At 44.3% G+C, this 21,426-nt stretch overlaps 1 protein-coding gene across 11 annotated transcripts in view; it reads left to right on the top strand.

Moving 5' to 3' along the window:
- MEIS2 (Meis homeobox 2) overlaps nt 1–331 on the top strand; it is a 174,999-nt gene extending 174,668 nt beyond the window's left edge. For all 11 annotated transcript variants that reach the window (XM_068193028.1, XM_068193026.1, XM_068193032.1 and 8 more), the window contains one exon: nt 1–331. This exon is cut by the window's left edge and continues 1,110 nt beyond it. The gene's annotated coding sequence lies outside the window, so the exon portion shown is untranslated.
- Nucleotides 332–21,426: the final 21,095 nt, after the last annotated feature.

The raw sequence follows: 21,426 nt of genomic DNA, 5'->3' as shown, positions 1-21,426 counted from the left end.
GGAAAAAAAAGCAAGAGAATACTGTAACAAACTTCGTACAGAGTTCGGTCTATTAATTGTTTCATGTTAGATATTCTATGTGTTTACCTCAATTGAAAAAAAAAAGAATGTTTTTGCTAGTATCAGATCTGCTGTGGAATTGGTATTGTATGTCCATGAATTCTTCCTTTCTCAGCACGTGTTCCTCACTAGAAGAAAATGCTGTTACCTTTAAGCTTTGTCAAAATTTACATTAAAATACTTGTATGAGGACTGTGACGTTATGTTTTAAAAAGGAAAAAAAAGGTGTTAAGTCACAAAATGCGGTAATAAATATTTCATTTTTGATTTTTTGCTAGGCTTTTGTGTTTTTAATCATGTTTAGGAGAGTCTGAGGTTATCATGAGAGATGTCTCAAACATATTTCTTATCAGCATTGAGAAGAAAGGCTGGAAAAATCAGAAACAAGCTTGTCATCGCATTAATAGAATAATTGAATGAAACGCCATCTGAAGTTATATATTTCTGCTGATTACTGATATTAGATTTTTGCCAGATTAAAAAAAAAAAAAGAAATATTGTCTCACCAGCTTGCATTTCAGAGGTGTGTCTAATACTTGTGCTGCCTGCTAATAACATAGGAGCTGAGCTTGAGTGGCGAAGGCCCAGACATGAGATGACTAATGCCACGTGTGTACATGTATGCATGTGTACATCCATAGCCACAGAAGACCTTAACTCCAGGTATTTAGCTCAGAGGCAAAGAATGGCTTTATTGCTGGAGTAGGTTTAGAGGTTTTAGGAGGAGAAAAGAAGCTTTGACTCCAATGGGAATTTTTCCTATGTGAGAATTGCATGAGCTAAATTTTGAGATGGTTTTATTCCTTTTGTTGTCTTCAGCTGTATTCAGAAAAATAAACAAACAAACAAAAAAAGCAAACCAACCAAACCAAAACAACAAACCACCAGCTAATGACAGAAAAATGTTGATTTGACATTTTGTATACAAGTAGCTTGAGTAGAATCATGGTAAAAGGTATGTTTTTTTCTTAAACCAGAGCTTCTAGCATTTTGAAGCAACTAAAGCAGAGTTTGAACTAGGAAGAGCAATGATCAATTTAGATAAAGCAGCCTCTCACCTTCCTCAGTGGCAGTGTTAAATCAGCAAAAGCCGAATGGGGCCCAAAGAGCAGGGGAAAGTTCTGCCTTTATTCCTGAGAGGAGGGGAGTGGGAAAGGACTTGTAATTAACTAAACTTTCTAGGAAACAAAAATGCCCAACTTCAACATCTGTAAATTTGTAACCCTTCTCCTCCTTCCTTCCCATCGTTCTAACTGGGCAGGGTGTTTTTAAAAACTTTGAGTGACAACTTTTTCCCTTGGAATGTGAAAAGACGCTCAACCTCGTAGTTAATGTTTAATTTTTGAGCTGAGTAAATGGACCCACGTTGCTGATGACAGAAGGGAGAATGCCAGTAGAATGGGTGTGAGGATTTATTTAGTAATCGGGTCCTGCTTTGTGGGCGTCTCTTATAAGGCTTTCGTATGAAATTTAGATTATAATTCCCTGCTCAGCTTTAATGCTTTCGATCCTGGTTAAAATCACATCGACCTTTCAGTCACATAAGAAGACCACAGCCTGGGTGCCCATTTCCAAATTCTCTGATTTTGGTGGATGCAGAATTTAAGAAGGCAAGATTATTTGTGTTAGCACGTTAAAGGGGAGGGTTTAAATATTTTTTTTAACAGTACTTTATTTTCTTGCAGACGTTTTCTCTAGAATTTGAGGAGAAATTAGAGAAATCACGTTGGTAGAAAGGAAAGAATTTAGCCATAGTAGATTATTTGTTTTTATAATGAATTAAATATGTGCATTGCTGTGTTGTCTTTTATTTTCTTTCTTTTTTTCTCCCCCTTTTGGGCTGTGCTTTCCGTGAGATGTCTTGCTGAAATCCAAGGTACAATATCGCGCAGAGATTTCTCCATCTGAGATTTTCTGTTTAGCGTGGAAGGTTCCGATTTTGGTATTTTTAAGAACTGCTCAGCTGTCAAAAGCAAACAAAACGGGAATAATGTTTTGACAGCGGTATAGTGTTAAAGAAAATACTCAAGTCTGAATAAAAATTGCTTATGCTGTGGGAAACGAAGGGTAACAGAAGAAACACCTTTTGTTTACATACACACATGTTTATAATCCCAAATTCCTATTTCGCTGAGCGGGTCTGCGTTGGGAGTTGTAGTCACCATAAATGAGGGATTTTTCTTCCAGATTTTGCTGCCTTTAAGGCGAAGAGAGGAGGGGAGCGCACCTCCGGCAGCGCTGCCGCCCGAGCCCTGCCCGTCGCGGCGAGCGGGCACCGCAGGGCCGAAGAGGAGATGCCGGGGGGAGCCGGGCGCTCCCCACCTTTCACTCATAGCCGCAGAGAGAGCGAGGGAGAGAAAATTGCCGCAGACCAGGTTTGCGAGGGCCGGGGGGGCTGGGAGGGGCCGGGGCCGGGCCGGGCCGGGCAGGGGAAGGGGTGCGGCGGGGGCACGAGCTGGACCCGCTCTCCATTGTAGGGTTGCTCATCGCTCCAGCGGCTCTCCAGGCTTCCCGAAGGGAGCGAGGGTCTGCCGGCGGCGCCTTTGCCGGGGTCGATGTGGAGCCACCAGCCCCACTATACGCCTGATGCGTGTGCTAGGAAAAAAGCCCCATGGAGCCCGGAAAAACCCCGAATCTTCCCCAGGCACGACCGCGTCCCCGCGCTGGGCGGAGCGGCAGGAGAAGGCTCCGCTGCGCGGAGGGATGGCTGCGCCCCACATGTCTCCCCTACCACATCCCTGGGTTCAGCAGAGGAAACGGGGCCGGTCTTTTAACTCTCCTAACAGCACTAGGGGTAAAATCAACCCCCCTGGCGCTGCGCAGGAACTAGCCAGCTCCAGGCTGGGCAGCCCAGCCGCTGCGGGCTGAGGAGGACCGGATGGGATGAGGGGGAGTGGGGGCAATATTTGCAGGCAGATTTTAATATTAATAGTTTTGGTGGCGAGAAAGAGACAGACAGAAGGGAGGTTGCTCCTCTGGGCAGAGTCTCTGCGACACTGATGATGGATGACCCCGCACGGCTAAACAACTCCTCCCCTTCATCCCCACACAGTGTCAAAGCTACTTTACTTGCAGCTTTAGGAATAAAAAAATAAATAAACACATTCACCCCATTCCTTACATCGATTTATGGATCATTGTGAATCAATTACTGCTCTCAATATTTTAGAATTCGCTTACAAAAACAGGAGGGTCCGCTGCTGAAGGAATAAAAAAAAATCTTTGCCTTAGTAAGAAAGACAGAATCTTCTTGTATAGGCCTGTGACTAAAAAATCACTGCTAAAAATTAGTGTTTAACCATTTTCCAGAAGTCGCATTACTGGGATGGGGTGAATATCTTTGGTGTGCATCTCCAAGAGCGCCATTAAAACCAGGGGGTTCCGCAATGCGCGTACAATACGTATGGTGCGTGCAACCTCATTGCTTAACTATTCCAGGGAAAAAAGAAAGAAAAAAAAAAAAAAAAAAAAAAAGATTTAACAATCCCAGAAGCAAACTCCATAAGACCCCCCCTCTCCCCAAATGCTGGATATGGTGCTGTGAGGTGAGAGGGCGCGGGGCCGGGGCTGGGCTGCGCACCCATGGGGCAGGACAGCGGAGCCCGGCTCGGTGGCTGCGTGCAATGGGAGGGAAGCTTCAGCAGGGACAGAAAGTGTGTGAAGTTGGATTTCTCTCGCTTTCTCTGTATTCTCCCATTTGCAGCAGTGTTTGAGGATCTCAAGGTGTTTCTATGGCTACCTTGTGTATGTGGGAGGGTCATATGTGGGGGTGCCCAAGAGAAAAGGCAGCTCTTGGGTGATCATTTATCAATGTCACCCACATAATGATTCTCTCTGCAGCCTTCTATTGATGAGGATAATTACATTAGCTCAGAGTGACTGATCAATGAAAAACCACCAAACAAAAACTTCTTTACTCTTCTATAATACCAAAAACCGATACAGAAATAAGATAGAAAGGGAGGGTGGGATTTCCCTTTCCTTCCCTTTAGCAATTATTTTTGTAACGAACAAGGGAAAGCAAGGAAGTTTTATCCGATTAGTTTCCTTTTCAGAAGAGGCTACCATTTTGTGAAAATGTTCCTTTAAACCTCTTGGCATCACCCGGTGCCTAGTAAAGCAAATCGTTATTTAAAATATTAACTACTACTTCTTCCCTAGACCCTAAATCCTTTACTTTTACAGTTGTGTTTTGTGATCGGAGAGCGGGGGTTGGAGGAGGAGGGAAGAGCAGGATAGTTTGGAGCTGCGAAGAGGGAAAGGGAAGGCAAATAACTTTTCTTGCACAATTTCAACTGTCTCTGTTTGTCAGGTTTTCTTTGGTTTTATCACTTCATAAAGTGGCTCTATTAAAGATGGAATGTGGCCTGCCTGAGATGCTGCTCTGTCGGTGAAAGCTTGCAATTAAATTACGGGTTCGTTCTTTCCAGAGTTAAAAATCAATGTTTTCTCAATTAAAGGGAATTTTAATGCTTTTATTGGGAGTTGTTAAGGACGCCGTAAATTTTACTGTAATGCCTCTAAGCTCCGCAGCCGTGCCAGTGGACAGGTTGATATTCATGTTGGTTTTGGCGGAAGAGGTTGTTGCTGGTTTTGTTTTCTCTCTAAAGGGCCTTCTTCAGAAAACTCAATCATTTTGAATAACTGCAAGACAAACTGGTGCAAAGGGGCGGAGGAGCACAGACTCTTCCTTCTGCCCTCCCCTCTCCATTTCGTACTGCCATCAGCTCTTCTCGCTGTGGCAGGGAGCTCTGCCTCACCGCTCTCCCACCAGGCGCAAGGGCGGGTTTTCCGCTGGTTTTTCTGGGAACGGAGAAACGCTTCACTTTCGGAGCACGTGTTTCGCCCGGATCGCTCCCCCTCTCGGAGAGGCCGGGGGTGCTTAGTGGAGGATTCGGGGGGCGGCCGGGGCTCCCTGGGGGACAGCGAGCTGCCCGCCCGGCCAGCTCGCACCCTGCGGGCTGCGCAAGGGCTCCCGTCCAGCAGACCTAGCGCTAGGAAAGGAACATGTCCGGTCCTGCTGAAGACCTTACATTTCTGTAAGCATCTGCCTACAGAGATAACTACAAGTTAGCCCTGGGACGTAAATGAATGGAAGTCGGAATAGGGCTGGCAGAAAGACTTTTTTTTTTTTTCTTGCCAAAATATTGTTTCTTCACAGGCTACTGTCAAGTAAAATCCCCACCAGGAGGCTGATCTTGAACACATTTACACGGGGTTAATTCCCCGAGCTGCAGGAGATTTCGTCCCCGGGCCGTGAGATCAGAAATAGGCCCCTATCGCCTGGTTTTGTCCGAAGCGTGTTTAAAATTCCTTAAATTACCTCCATGAAGAACCAGTGCAAACTCCTTTAGAACCAGTGCAAAATCCTTTGATTAAAGCGACTGTCAGATTCTTCGAGACTGGGAGAGAGAAAACGCGGAGTAGGATGTATTTATTATTTATACTATAGTCCACTGTGAACAGTTGGAAGGGGAGGATTAGAGAGCGCGTTTGAAAGAGAAGACAAGAGAAAGCGAGAGAGAGATGTAACCCTCTCTGTGCTTTGGACTAAGCTGCTTCATTTCTCCCCCCACCCGCCGAGCTCCCTGTGCCGCCACCCCAGCTGCGCTCCGCAAAGCGGGGCCGCCAGCTCGTCCTCCCGCTCGCCGCACGGGCCAGCAGCGTCCCGCACCACTTGGTGAAGGAGCCGGCATCAGTAACCCGATCGCTCTGATTTTCACTCAAGTTTGTATTGTTCTGCTTGAGCCTGGTGCGTGGCACTAAACACAGCCGGTCCCTAGGGGAAAAAAAAAAAAAAAAAAAAAAAAAAAAAAAAAAAAAAAAAAGTAAAAAAAACAAACCAGGAGGGGGACGACTACGGATGCTTTCCACTCTCAGGCTTATGTCTGTGTTTAGAAATACAGGGCTGGGGAGGAAAACAAAGCCAAAACCAGGTTCTCACCAAGAAGGTTTGCTTTAGGACCTCCCGTTAATGGAGGAACGGGGCAGTGCAGACCTTTTATTTGGCTAAGGTGGAAGGGAGGAGTCGGGGAGCTTATTTTATTTTATTTTATTTTATTATTATTTTTTTTAATATATGGGGTTTTTTCCCCTGTGGCTGCAGCTCTCCAATTCGGAAACATTTTCAAATCTATGAGCCTTGAATGGACAAATACTTGCTATTAATATGGGACATGGACGAGTGGCAAAAAAGCTGAATGGAAACTGTGCAGTAGCTTTAGGAGAAACTAACGATGTGCTTCAGCTCTTGCCATTACAGGGAAGGAAAGAGGGGGAAGCCCCTTCTGATTAATAACTAGCAGGGTAATGTTGAGGGCTTTTTCTGCCCGATTGCCTTTTTGAATTAGAGCCGATTTCTTCACACTTCAATAGGGCCTGTCTCTTTTAAAATGACTGACAGATTTGTTTCTCCTTTTTTCTCTCCCTGAGACTTAATGATGTAAATTTTCTAATTAGTTAAATCACGTTGCTTAAAGGCCTTAATGTTTACCGGGCAAGGAATGATAGCCGCATTCGGAACTCTCGAAATAACCGGCGAAATAATATTAGAGTTTTTTACAGCGGGAGGGAGGGGGAAAGAGCAGAGGAAGAGATGGGCTGGGGAAATATCACGTAAAATGAGAGCTAAAGTTCAGCCCGGAGCTTCTTCCCTCCTCCCCCGCGCCCCCGAACCCGCTTTTATTTTTCAATCAGCTAAGATTTAATTAGGAGCCCCCAGGCCGGACGATCTGATATTTTCTCATTAGTTTCCCATCAGTAATCTTGAGTGTTAGATTGGCTTAAAGGTTGTCAACATTTGACCAATTTTATTTAAGGCAAAGAAATCACGCATTATAGCTCCGGGACCCGAGACCTGAAAATAAATCCTGCCCGGATCAGCGGAACTAACATGCGAAAAAAATGTTGACAATTCATCGTCGTGTTTAATAAGTTGCGTAATGTACGGTACGCACACGCACACGCACAGAGAGCGGCACGGTGACACCCGCGCGGCGCGCCCAGCACCGCGCACACCGGGCTGTCCCCGCGTGTGTGCGTGTACACGCGTGTGCGTGTGCCTCCACGCGTGCGTGTGCGGTGTATACGTGTGTGTGTGCATGACACGAGTGTGTCCATGTGCGTGTCCGTGTGTCCCATGCGTGTCCATGTGCATGTCCGTGTGCGGGCGCGCGGCGCGGCAGCGCGGGCTCCCAGGCGCAACCTCGGAGCGCCCCCTGCTGCCCGCGCCCGGCGCCTCCGCGGAGGCGCGCTCCGCCCGCGCTGCGCGCTGCCCTGCGCGCCGGGGACGGGAACGCGCGGCGCGCAGGGGCCGCGCAGGCGGAAAGAGGATGCTGCTTGCCCCGCGCCTCCCTTTCGGCCGGGGGGATCGTAACATAAACTGTTTACGAGGCTGCCCGTTTCCTTTCTGTGCGAGCGCAGAGCTGCCGATAGCGGAGAGGGTCGGCCGATGAGGAGGAGGCACGTGCTTTTGTAGCCCCCGCCGTTTACCCTGCGCGCCTCTGCCCGCCCCGGGCTCGGCGGCAGCGTGGAAGTGCTCGGGGGCCGCCACCCGAATTTGGCTGCCCGCGTGGCCCCTCTGCGCGCCTCGCCGCAGGCGCAGGGGAAAAGGCAATAAAGCACTGCCCAACGGGTGTCACAGGGCCCCCGTGATTTCTAGGTAAGGCCACGGCTTCGTGTTTATTGAAAGCACAGCAGTAAGGTAAAATCGACCGGTCTGTTACGATTTCACCCCAGACGTTTCCTCTCCGATCGAGCGGGCTGCTTGGCGCCCGCCTCCGCTGCCCTACGCGCACCCACGCGTGCCAGCCCGCAGTGCCAACACCGAGCCCTCTCCACGGGTGGGTTCCGCCGAGGGGCTGTGCTGCCGGCTGTCCCGGGACGAGCGGAGGAAAACGGCCGGCGTGCGGACAGCCCGGCCCGGCGGGGCGAGCGCTGGCCGGGGGAGCGCTGCCGCCGCCGCCCGCCGCGGGGTCCGGCCTGCCGGGGGGAGCAGCTCCGGCCGGGGCGGCGCGGCTGCCGGGGGGTCGGACAGGGCAGAACTCCGCTCGGAAGCCGCCAATACATCCAAACCGCCTCGCTTAAGGAGGCACCCCAGCCTCTTCGTACCCTGGGGTACTACAGTTACATATTTACTGTTTAAAAGGTAATTTTGCCCAATTAAAAAAAAAAAAAAATCACACAAACCCAGCACTCAAACCTGCATCTTTTCCCGTTGGTTCAGGGATGCAGGGATGTGCCTAGATAGAGTCCAGCCAAAACAATGCTGTGCAGAAAACATTGCTGGACCAAGACAGTAGTTTCTCAGATTTATTTTCTTTTAAAAAATGTGCTTGCAAGGGGATGGGGGAGGGTGGAAGAGAATATTTATCAGAATACCAGAAGACACCTTTCTTGAAACAAAGGCAAGGGGAATAATCTCTATTGCAAATCCATCAGGCAGAGAGCAAATAACAATATTTATACTCGGACATTCAAAAATACAATGTGCTTAAATAACAACAAATGCTTACTACAGTTGCTACAGCGCAGCTTAATAAAAAATTAGCCTTACTGACAGTCTTGTCAACATCTTAAGTAAATTATCATAGCGATGGTCTTTGGAGAAGAAAACCCACACTCCTTGCTAAAACACCTCCTATCATTAATCTTAAACCACTTGAAGGTTATGATGGAAAGAATGGGATCAGTAACCATTATCATCTCAAATTGCTGTTAAAAACTCCGCTGTTTATTTTTGCAACAAAAGCGAATGTATCTGGGAAATGCAGAAAGGGGAAGAAAGGAAAACACAAGAAAGGCAGAACAATTGAGGCGAATCCTGTTGCAACCTCGATGATAAACACATGGAAAAAGCTGTTACTGCTCTGCGGATTGCTGGAATTTGAGTAGACGTTAGAAAAATAAACAAAGTGATGACTCCGCATCAGTTCTGTAAATGCACCGCTACACTCAAAAAAACAAACAAAAAAAAGGTAACTTCTTAAAATTATTTGTGTTTTCCTGAATATTCGGTATTTGCCTCTATCTGCATCTATCGCTTGATAAAGATCAAAAGTATTTAAAATGTACTTGCACCTTTCACTGTTCATAGGTAGAAAAAAAATTGATTTCGACACTTTCTTGCTCAACAATATTTTGTATGCATTGCCTGCTTTCCAGTGATGGTCAGAATAAAGTCTATAGCGTAGTTTTATGAGGATCCGACATACTCGAAATATTTACTCAGAGCGAAACCTTTCCAGAAGGATTCTGATTTTTATTGTGGTCTCTCCTGTTAGAATATCATCCCTCTTTGAAATACATTTTTACAGATGAAAAATAATATTTTTCCCTCGTTAAACTAATTCCAGGATTTGTCAGAGAAGGGAGAATCTGCTGATTTAGGGACACTCGACCTACATATTATCACCTTTACACCTTCAATGGATCCGCCAATCGATGTGAGATGGGCACACGTCTGAATACAATCAAACACAGGTTTTTGAAGTTATTCTTTCAAAAAGTGGAAGTTTACACGAAGCCTTTAAAGAGGACGATGCACCCGGCGGGCCCTCCTCCCCTCCCTGGAAGTCAGAGGAAAGGGTGCCATTAGACCAGGTCGTTGCGAATTAAAATAAACCAAACAATTATTTTCGCCTAGCAGAGCTGCATCTTCCCGTTGTTTCCGCGGTGATTCACGCCAGCAGCGGTGTACCAGAGGCAGAGGCGGGCGGGCTGCTCTTCCCCCTTCAGCGGGGGGGACGGGGAATTTGCTCCCAGAGGCAGCTCGGCAGCGGCGAGGGGCGCTGCGCGGCGCGGTGAGGGGCGCGCAGGTAGGCGCGGTGGGAGCGGGAGCCGGAGCAGCGCTGCCAACTCCCCCGCCGCGGCCCCGCAGTGACCCCAGCCCGGGGCTGCGGAGAGGTGAGAGGTGATGCTGTTAGCCAGCGCAGACCTGGCCCTTTTAAAGCCACAGCTAATCAGTCCTTTACTAAATTAAAATATAGGAACCAGAGGGGAAGCAATTTCGATGTAAAGAATTACCGTGCGCGCTCCCAGAACGAAATAGTATTGAAATGAGGACGGTGTTCTCTGCGACAGACAGATTTGTCACCCAGGAGCAGTTGGGCTAAGATAAACTATAAAATTATACATCCGCTGTATAGATCCCATAGATCTGTACGTGTGGGAGATTACGTATCCCACACGTACACAATAATAAAATAAGGATATGGAGCTGTTAAAAAATTTCAGCCCCATAAGCTATACAGCGGGGTGATTGTTGCAGGGCAGCGGGCACTGGGTGGTTAATTGCCCACCTAGCTAAAGGCTCAGAGATTCATTATAATGTGGGAAGAAATTAAAGCGGAAAAAAAGTGATACATTTTCCTGTCAATTCATTTGTCTTCGATTTCAAGTTATTCTTTAACCCCTGTAAGAAATAGGAACTAACTGTGTGAGAGGAGTATGTGTACATGTGTGCAAATGCACTACAGACATACAATAACTATGCCTGTGTTCGTGATATACAAATGTGTGTGATCTGAGCAAATGAATTGGCTCACAAACAGTGGAAAATGGTGACAGTTCCATTTTTCCTCTTTAATTAGGAAATATTCCTTGATTGTCTTGGCACCCATTACTTTCTAATAACTCCATAGAACCAGGAGAAGAAGAATAAATGTCTGCTGCAAGTAATCTGCTATAAAGCAATTATTTTACTAGGATAATATGCAGTTGTAAGTACAACACCATAACGGCCATGAATGAGACGCAAAGACAAAAAATCAAAAATAAAGGCTACTGGAGTGATGATAATATTTGAGAATACATTCAATTCAATGAGTCGCACTAAGAAATATCTAGCCTTGGTAACATAGCTCTGCTACAGATAGACTGCAAAGAAACTTTCCCTTTTCATGTGCTTCAGGCAGCAAAATGCTGGGTTTAGAAGACTGCGAGCCAGTTTCCTGCATACTACTATATTTGCGTGCGGAGATCAAAGATCCGAGGGCGAAGGAAATAATTGATTCTGCCAGAAAACGCTTCCCTGGCGCAGCCCACTGTCAGCCGCCACCCACGGCAGGTAAGCTGCTGCGTGAAACTATTTTTAACTGAACAAAAGACTAAGCAAACATCTGACGTCAGGGAGCAGCGTTCCAGGAGGAAGGGGGGGCTGGCAGCGGTGCGTGGTGCCGGGCTGCCCGTCCCATCCCCGCCCGCGGCCCGGCACCCACCGACAGCAGCGCGGCGGTGCCCGGCGGCCCGGCCGCGGCCTCCCCCGCTCCCAGCGGAGCGCGGCGGCCTCGGGGAGGCGGCTGTCGTCCGCCGGGACCGGGCTGAGGCTGCGGGGATGCCCCAGAGGTGACAAAGGGCAGGCGCGGCGCCCATCGGGGAAGGCCAGTGACACCACTCCTGCTGACGCTGGTCTGTAACTTCTGTGTCGTTTTAAAAACCAGAGGCTGCTTTTATCCCCGAGGAGTTTGCTGTGTTTACCTGCAAGGCACCCAAGGGCTTGGGGCACTTGGGCAGGCGAGCACCGCTCCTGGCCGTGAGGCACCAGAGCAGCAGCGGGCTCGGGGGACGCCCCCAGCCTCCCGCATCACCGCGGCCCAAACTTCGACTGTGATGTGAGCGTGAATAAACACGAGAAACGCTATGAAGTTCGGCGGGCAGGAGAAGAGCTGGGCTAGCTGTGCCATCAGCGCCGCACAAGGGGGTGGCCGGTCGCCGCTCTCTGCCCGGCTGTCCCTGGCGCAGAGGGGGATCCCCCGGGAACCTCTCGCCCCCCTGGGCCAGCGGGGAGAGCTCTGACCCTCACCTCTCTCTAGTGACCGTCAACTTGAGGAAGCCTCTAACCGGCCGGCTTCTACCCCTGTTTGAAACTCTCATCCTTTGCCTTTCACTCCCTCGCCCCCACTCCTTCCCCGGCGGCCGAACCGAGCCGCCTGGCCGGGGGGGTGCCCCGCTCCGCTCCGGCCGGTGTCTGCGCTCGGTTCTTCCTTACAAGGGCGCCTGCGACCGAGCTGGGGGGAGGAGGAGGAGGAGGAGGAGGAAGGGGAGGGGGGCGGTCACCGTGGCGGAGGAGCCTTTCCCGGAGGGGGCGGCGGGCAGTTGCAGAGTCCCCGCACGCACAAAACGCCGCAACCCCCGGGCGACCTGTCAGCTCTGCCGCCCCCCCGGCCCCGGCTCCCCGCCTCGCCTCTCGCCAGAGTCAACACAGAACTGCGATCCATTTGGGCGATTTAGTTAAAATAAATAAACCCGCGAAGATTCACTAGCGAGCGATGCATCATCGACCCGGAGGTTTATTAAGAGGCTCGTTTACAGCCGCGGCTGCAGCCCCTGCTCCGTCGGAGAGGGGGAGGCCGCGCGGTGGTGTTGGGGGAAGGCTGCGGCAGCCCGGGTCGCCCCCGATCCCCCGGCAGGGACCCGGGGCCCCCACCGGACAGCCACCCTCTGCTCATCCCGTGTCCGCGCAGAGCCCGCGGGGAGGGGGAAGCGGCCCACCCGACGGCTGCTGCAGAGCACTGGTACTCATTTCCCTGTATATCTGAGGGAGGGAGAAGAGGGTCGGGAGACATTGTTGTCAGTGGCGATTGTTAACCCAAATAATAATAATGAAGAAAAATCGTTACAGCTGGGTGCTGGCTGAATATGGCAATTACTATTATTGCCAATCACGATTAGAAATAATTATCCTGAAAGCAGGGAGGGTTCAGCTGCCAAGGTGTTTTGAATAATCGCTTCAAAATGAACAGCAAAATATTAGGTTCCCACACAGGGACGAACGCAAACTTTCAGTTGCAGCAGTATATAAAGGAGATCTTATCACGAGTGAGCTCGTTTACTTGTGAAGCTCCAATTTCTCACCTCTTATAGGTCCAGTGCTGCTCTGGTCCCCCACCACCCTGCACGGTGGGCCTCGCAGCGTGCCCATCCTCCTCCCCTCCACCCCGAACACACCCGGTGGCCAAACACCTTCCCGAGGCAGTGGTGGTGCTCGAGTCCCTCCATCTTTAATAAAAATGAAGCAGACTAAGAGGGATGACATGGGTCTAGGCTGAAACTCCACTCACTGTATTTATTTTGTGCAGTTCGATGCAGGCCCTCTCATTTCAGCTGTTTGAAATGATGTGTCACTAGGAAGAGGTCACAGGTGACTGGCAAGTTCAAGCTACTTAGCTCAATTATCCAAGTTTCATTTCCAAATTGTGTTCAATTTGATCTTCCTGCTTCCCTCCGAATTATCTCAGAGAAAAAAAAATCAAATGAAAGCAGACAATTTAAGCCAAATCCTGTATACTGTTATTTATATGCAAAACCATTTTTGTGATATATACTCTCCTTAATGACTGTGGAATGCCAGATCTTTCCAAGTGAATTTACAAGCCTAGCCATCAAATTATTTCAAAGGCAGGCCTATTAGGGACAAAAATAATTACGAACTTTCAGAAGCTTTGTAAAAACATAAGTTTCTGAATGTTGTCTCTTTAAATTTTTCTTAAGTTTGTTTTTAGTTTAAGCCTGGAGGCACAGTAGAGAGATATGCAGAGTCTAATAAGGAGTTTGGAAAATAATGTGCTGTAATCCAGTGCTGAGTTACTTCTCCATAAAATATGGATAAGGAATCAATTAATAAGCACAAATATCTACTAGGATAGAGTTTTAACAAACATTTCACATGAGCATTTTTATATGCATTATTAAGTGGATAACAAAAGTGCTTCAAATCAAGCCCTATACAGTCACATCTGGAAATAGTCTTTTCTGTCTAATTTTCTTTTTTTTCTCTCAAAAAAAAAATGTTAGAAGAAAAACTAGTCTGTCCCCTTGTATATTAATTGTTACCATCAGCTTTTAATCAGCAACATGTATAGTTAGATTTACAGAATCCATTCCATGTTGCCCCTTTAGAGAACAGTAAAATGAAGATAGTATCTGTATTCATTTATAGAATCTGATGTTAAAACCAGACCCACACGCAAACAGCATATACATTGCTCTATGCATATAGACAGGCGTGTAGATACATAGACACAACACACTTATACACACTTAGTCATGACCATGTGTTGGAAAACATAATAAAAAGTATCTGTGCATTTCACCACATCTTGAGTCAGACATCATCAGATAAGAAGCAACCTAGGGAAAACTAGTTTATAATCAGACACAGCTAATTTCTGAAAGCATTGGATCCATAGCAAGCTTTGCTCTATGATGCTTAAGCACAATTTTAAGAAAGCTTTTCAGGCTTTTTAGTCAAATAAAGCATTAGTATGAAGGAAAGAAGGGTAAAAAAATTTCCTTCATGTTGCAAAGAGTTGATACAATTTTGATTTTATTTTTTCCTAATGTATAACAGTATTTTTTTCTAATGTATAATTAATGGAATTACATTCTGAGGACAAAGATAAGAGAACATCTAAGATCTACTACTACTATTTTTATTTTTTTAAATAAATATTATATTTTTCCTTTGAAAGGAAAGGCAAACAAAGTATTTTCCAAATAGAAGCAGCAAAAACTATTTAGAAGAAAAACCATAAGCAATGTTTTTTTTAAAATACTCTGGAGTTTTCTGAACAATTCTGATGTACTCATATTCTTATCACAACTATTTTCTTTTTACTATTGTAAGTGGATATTCAAGCTAAATTGATGCTTTATGTATATCCTGTCTCAATTTATAGTACTCTGTTCTCTGTAAGGAGATAATTTGAAAAAAAATACAAAAAAGAAGAAGTGATACCACTGACAACAATTTACTTAAATTCACAAACCTTGAAATTGATGCATCTCCTATCAATCATAGTCAGAAGCCACAGTAAAACACATCCAACATTTGTATATCAAAACTGGGACTAAAAAAACCCTGTTTTGTTCAATTTAAATGTCCTTCAACATGTTGTCATTTTATACACTGATATTACTGGAGGATTTTTACTATGGGTTGGCTTTCTTCTGTCAAACATGCATGACAGTAACCTTGCAAAATTAAAGTGCATGCTATTATACTGCACAGATGTTTGTTCTCACTCAGTTACTGACAATGAAATACTTATTAAATAATAATAAGGTGATATTGACTTCTCTATTCTGTCAATATGAAGATCTGTTGATCTGTGAGGTTAATATTGTAAGGCAGAGTGAGGTAAACATTTCATCAGGAGGGCAAATAAATTCCAATACTGGCATAAAAAATACCCCCCCCCCCCCCAACTTTGCAAGTAAACAGAAGCTAATCCTATTTTGTATTGGTATAGGAGCATCAATTCAACCTAAATCCTTGATGTTACTTTCAGGAAACATTACAAAAATGTCTATCATAGGTATTTAGAACTAAGCTCGAACGATGCCAAGCACTCAGGGTCTTCAGATATTCTGCATGTTCTGTTACAAATGGCACAGTTCCTTTAAGTATTACTGTGAGGCTCCACGTGCAACCTCAATAAAGAGATTCCTGTTTGAGTCAGAGAAATGAGAAAATGAGAGAAATTGTTTGTTTTTTTTTTTTTTTTAAATAGGATGACCTCTCTCTGTCAAAATATTATTTTTATTTGTTGTTTCATCAAAACATCTCTGGAAGTTCCCCCTCTTTACCCTCTGCCACAGAACACAATACACAATATTGTACACATTTTGAACAATACAAAGAGCCATTTAACCTGATGGGTCTGGCAGAAGCAGCTGCTTTCTTATTCATTATTATCTTTAGTTTTTCCTTCATTCTGTTTAAGGGAAGCTTAGAGCTGCTCTTTATAGAAGAATATTCCATCAGTCAGGTAGGTCTCATACTTTGACAGCATTATTTCAGCATGTTATTTTTAATGTATGGTACTTAAACATGTACAGAGAATCCATGTAACTTGCTTCTGGGCTTTTGGATAGAAATTAAAATGATGTGACCTAATATGTAAGAAAATAAGAGGCCATATGTTTTTCGAAACTAGTGCCAAAAGAAGCTCTTGTCAATTTACCCCTTTTGGTTATTAATTAGGGCCTCAATCCTGCCCTTTGATTTGCAGAAGTAAAACACAGGTGTGAAGCAACTCTGCCTGTCTCTTTGCCAGAGAAGACAACTCTGCCTTGTCAACAGTGTGACTGTTGACAGGGGAAGAGCTCAGTCACACAAAGCTTACTGCGAGGCAGCAACCTAAAACTCAAAACATTACTTTATCTGCTCTTACCAGAGACCACAGTCTGGTTTCTGGGGCAGAAGAGCCATTTTCACAGCCTCCTCCCTCTTGCCTGTCTGTAGCACAACTGCTGTGCCTCAGCAGGGAAAACTGGGCAAGGACTTGGCACCTTCTTTGCATTATGGTGACATCTCATTGGTAAGACAGTGTAGGAAAAACCACATTCTTGCTATTTGTGCTACTTCTCTTCTGAAGGTGCTAGGCTGGCCATCTGCTGCTCCTTCCAGGGATCACTTAGGGGTCTAATACCTTTTATTTTGTTGTTTGTAAAATATGATGACTTATGTCTGAGAAAGGTAACAAAAACATTTCTTTTTTGACCTCATGCTTTCTTGTTCTTCCCAGCGCATGCTCAGCAGAATTCTGTTGCTGGGTTTTTTGCACCTCAGGCCATGATGCTGTTTGAAGACTCCTGTCTCTGAAAATTCCTGCATTCACCCAAATCTCTGTTAAAGGCAGTGGGATTTTGTGCACTTGTGTTTTGCCACGCTCTCTGCATTTGTCTGGTTTTTAGATCTTTTTATCCTTGTATATCTTGAGGAACTTTCTCCTACAATTATCTGAAGTATTTCCCAATATCTGTGTAATGATAGTCAGATGGCAGAGCATCTGGGAGCAGTGCTTTGGTTCATGGATACCTTGTTTTCTACCATGTGGTTGGATGGTCTTAAAAAATTCTTTCTAGCACACATGTTAAGTAATTCTGGTAACAAAATCACTAGAATAAGAAACATTTCAAGCTTTAATTCACACTGAGATTTTCTGAAAGTTTGCTAACATTTTCAAAAAACGCTTTAGACAATTTAGAGGCACACTTTTTGGTAACCTCAGGACTCTGGTACATGTACAATATAAGAAGTAGACTAGGGTCTTGTGTTGCAGAATATCTTTGCTTGTATTTATCTGAAACCTAGGTTTTGCAGATCTTGGGTATGCAGAAGGATCCAGCAAAAAGTTTAATACTTTTAGTAATAACTACATTTGAGAAATATTATTCTATAGCACTATTTCACTGCATGCCTTTGCAAGGGCAAGTATATTCTCTGTAAAGTTCTCCTTAATATTTCAAGCTCATTCTTCTCTGTGGCTTCAAGGCTGGAGATTCTGTACTCATGTTTCTTACATGGCAATAAGGATATTGAAGGAACAACTATTCTGCTAGTGAATTAAGCTGAATAAGAGAAGAAATCCATCGTGACTGGGGGCTTCCATCTCTAGTCATGTGCTTCACAGCACAGATTGCAAGAGAAGGAATAGGCAGCAAACTGTGTAAAATGAGCACAGGTAATTCCAACACTGTGAAAACACTCCTGCCTCGAGAGCACTAGCAATGAAAAGGTTACAAGAAAGGGGTAATAAAAATATCAAAAGAAACCAAATAGAGATAGGTTTCTTTGCAAGTAGAGAAGCCACTTTCTAATATGGTAGACTTATATACAAGTACATTTGTCTTCCAGACCCACTGCTGTTGATTACAATTCTGATGCCACTGGAGGGGTTACAGTTTTGTTGAGTTTCTAGATCTCAATTGTGCTGTCAAGGGGTCATTCTTTCTGGTAATAAGGTAGCAAGTGACCCCTGGGAAAGAAGGAAAACAATTGACTCTTGAAAGCAGAAACATATACTGAAGTCTAGAGTAGATTTCTGGCAGTGGCCCAGGTCTTTTCTCATAGCATTTGTCATTGTAGCAATGAAAAAATTGTGGGAGCTCTACAGGCGGCCAAAAAAGGAAAACAGAGCACAACAACAACAAAACAGCTAGATGTAATTTATTTTGGAATTATATTTTAGAGCAGGTTGTTTTTTGTTTGTCACAATGTTGGTTCACTTGTTAAAGATGTGGATCCCATTAGATAGAAATCTGTTGCTTATTTAAAGCAAAAGATTATCAAATGACGATGCTTCAAAACATTTTTTGCTTTAATTTGAAGTGAAGTTATTTGAGTTTGTAACATATGCCTTTGCTAAATGCAGAATATCTTGTTGTCAAAACCACACAACTTCATTTTGTGTCCACTCCTTCTAACCATTGTTGATTTGGAAGTTGCTGACAATATTAGTCTTGGCAATAAATCTTATCAGAGGCTGCTTTATTTATTTATTTACCTATTAATTATTATTATTGCTATTGTTACTGTTGCAACTGTTGTTACTGTTGTTATTGTTACTGTTATTATTGAGTCAAATGGTGTCACCACATAATTAACCAGAAAATACAATATTGCATTTGTTTGGCCTCAAAATATTCCACTTTGTATAACTGGATAAAGCTTACTTCTAAGCTGAGGTCTGCATGCAAAGGTTTTCCACATCTTTCTGAAAACTGGCTTGACTATTTCACAGATAATGTTACCATGTTGTTTTACTTTGTTCTAGTAGAAGCATACAAAAACTGTGCATGCATACATGAAGTACACGTACCCCCACACAAACACAACTGACACATATGATTTATATTATACTTGTGAGATTTTAACGTGCAGTTCAAATTTACTACAAGCCCCAGCACTGCAGCCTCCATACATGGATTCATCCCATTATTTAACTGCAGTACATAAGGTTGGACTGTAGAAGCTTCAGTCTTCCTCTGTTGTTGTTGGAGAAAGGCAGGCACAGCCAGAGACTCAACTCTTAAGGTACTTGCCTTTCTTCATTGGCTGTAGAGCAAGTCTAGAGCAAAACTACAAATTTGGAACAAATGACTGAAATTGATTGCAAGGAATCATTGCTGACACACGCAAAGGGACATGTCTTCTGCTGTCATCTGTATATTCCGGGCTGAAAACGATCTTTCAATTTGTTGTTTAGAATCTAAAATACCTCCTATAGATAATCATGTGAAGACTTACATAGAAACAAACTGAACAAAGCTTGGTATTTATATTTTTTTATTTTAGTTGTCTAAACGTCAGACATGTAGTCTGTACTGGTCACCTTCTTTTACTCTGCAGTCCACTTACTTCACTCATTTGTCTTAGAATTAGATAAAATATGCTGAGGAGGAGGATCCTGAGACAAATGTATAATAGGTGAGATATTATGGTAAGGGTACATTAATTACAGAAAAAATTTAGATGTCTAAATTAGAAGAAGTGACCTTTGGATTAGGATTTTAGGTGCTTAGGGATACCTTTTGAGAAAGCTAAAGCAAAGAAAAATGGAATGAAATTTTTGCTAAGGGGTTTGTGCCACAACATGCAGAGAAGGAGGCATTTGTGTATCTAGACTGAAAAAAAAATAGTTGTATTATTGCCTGGTAAAATCCTGACAACCCCCTGCCTTGTCGCATTAGGAAAAATGGGAAGAACAAGAACATCTTGAAGAAGCCCTAATCTCACACCACACAGAGTACTATGCAACAGACTGGAAGAGAGAAAGGTGTTACTCATTGAGCAGGATGAGAGAGGCTGGCTGCAAAAATTACTTTTCTTCATGACCCTATCTGGGCACAGGAAAATTAGTTATAAATAGTTTCACCTTAACTTCTCTGTTTCTCCCTCCTCATGTTCCCTGCCAGGAAATAGCAATAGCTTTGTATATATATATTTCAATATCCAAGACAGTGACAGATTTATCTTGTTTATCTCTTTCTCAACACAGCTCATGGAAAATAATTTTCATACAATTATGTTGTCTCATGTTTTATTCCATCACAAAAACAAATTCTAAAAAGTTCTAGTGTGATTAAAAGGACTAATCTACATTCATTCTGAAGACCCTTCCTCTACTATTTTTTTAGCTAAGATTAATTGTGATGTCTGATGTTACAATTCTTGTAAGGGTGAACTTCTGTCCCAAGCAGATTATTTTAACTGGAATTTGTACACATTTATAATTACATTTATAATTTAGGATCCTAGAATGTACTATCTGCTTAAAAAGCATAGGAATGTTACTTTCAGGTCTTTTAATTTAGAGCATCTGTTGTTGAAGGACCTGCAGGTTTATTTACTCCTTACGTACAATTCTCAACAGGTAATACTAAAAGCAGTACCTTGCTGTCCAGAATAACAGTAGCAGAAAACAGAAATCAAATGCTAATGTTAGCCATAAGATAAACTAACTGGTGACATGCTCTATTGTGTGCTGAAGCTCTGTCAGCTTGTCAAGAGGAATTAGTTCTCAGGCAAGGTATTTATAGCAACATAAGACTGGAAGGCATCACCAGGGTCACAGAATCATTGTAATAGAAGAGAATTTGTTAAATAACATTCCCTCATGATCCTATGAAAATTTTTCCCTTAGCTTCTCTCAAACTCCCTGCTGGTCCATTTTTACTGCAAAGCTGGCATTCAGCTTTTCCTGACCACAGGATCAAGATTTACTGGCCAGACACTGAAAAAATTTAATACCTCTAGGTGCATTGGTTCACCCTGACCTACATCCTGGTTCTAGTGTGTAACTGTCAGAGCAAAGAAGGGTGAATACTCATTGCTCCTTTCTGAAAAATCAGGAAATGTACCAGAAAGAATAACAATTCTTCCTGGATATTGTAGCTAAGCAAGAAATGCCTTGCAGTAGGATAAACAAAGTATAACTACAGCACAGATACACATTCAATGGACATAGTTTAGGAACTGAGAGCGAGGGCTGCTCTTCTGTCCTTATCTCTTATAAGGAGGCTTTCAAACTTTTGAAGCAGCTGGTGTCCAGATAATTTAGAGATTTGCAGGCAGAATTGCACACAGAAGTGAGGAGGAATCTTTTGCAAAGGCCTGAGCAACTGAGGTCTGTGGTGATTCATCCCCCTCACAAGGTAGACAGCTGTTTTCAGCAGGATCTGCAGCTTTTGGGTGGACTAACTGGGCCAGTATCCTTCCTCCTGCAAAGCTATTAAAGTGAGGGGAATTACATATGGGATGAACTTGGCTCTTTAGGTGTGGGAAAAACCATTTCCAGTACTGACATATGGATATTAGCACTTCTTTATGCAGGGCTTACAGACAGGCTTTAGGAATGTTTACCAGGTGGGAAGGACAATGAAAAATCATGTAAAATCATTTCATCCTGATTCATCTTTGGAAGGAACTGTGCATGTGGAACACTCTCTTTCCAGCTGGCTGTGTCTGTCAGAACCTTTTTCCCAAATCTCAAACCTCCTAGCCCTCCTACACTGAGGAATTTGGGCTCTGTCCAAGAGAGGTCTGGGAAGAACGTATATATTTCCTCTGCACTCCCACAGGCT

Source organism: Anomalospiza imberbis, chromosome 6 (genome assembly GCF_031753505.1).
Source record: "Anomalospiza imberbis isolate Cuckoo-Finch-1a 21T00152 chromosome 6, ASM3175350v1, whole genome shotgun sequence".
Lineage (NCBI taxonomy): Eukaryota > Metazoa > Chordata > Aves > Passeriformes > Viduidae > Anomalospiza > Anomalospiza imberbis.
The sequence above is the reverse complement of the archived record's forward strand: the minus strand, read 5'-3'. Positions and strand labels throughout refer to the sequence as shown.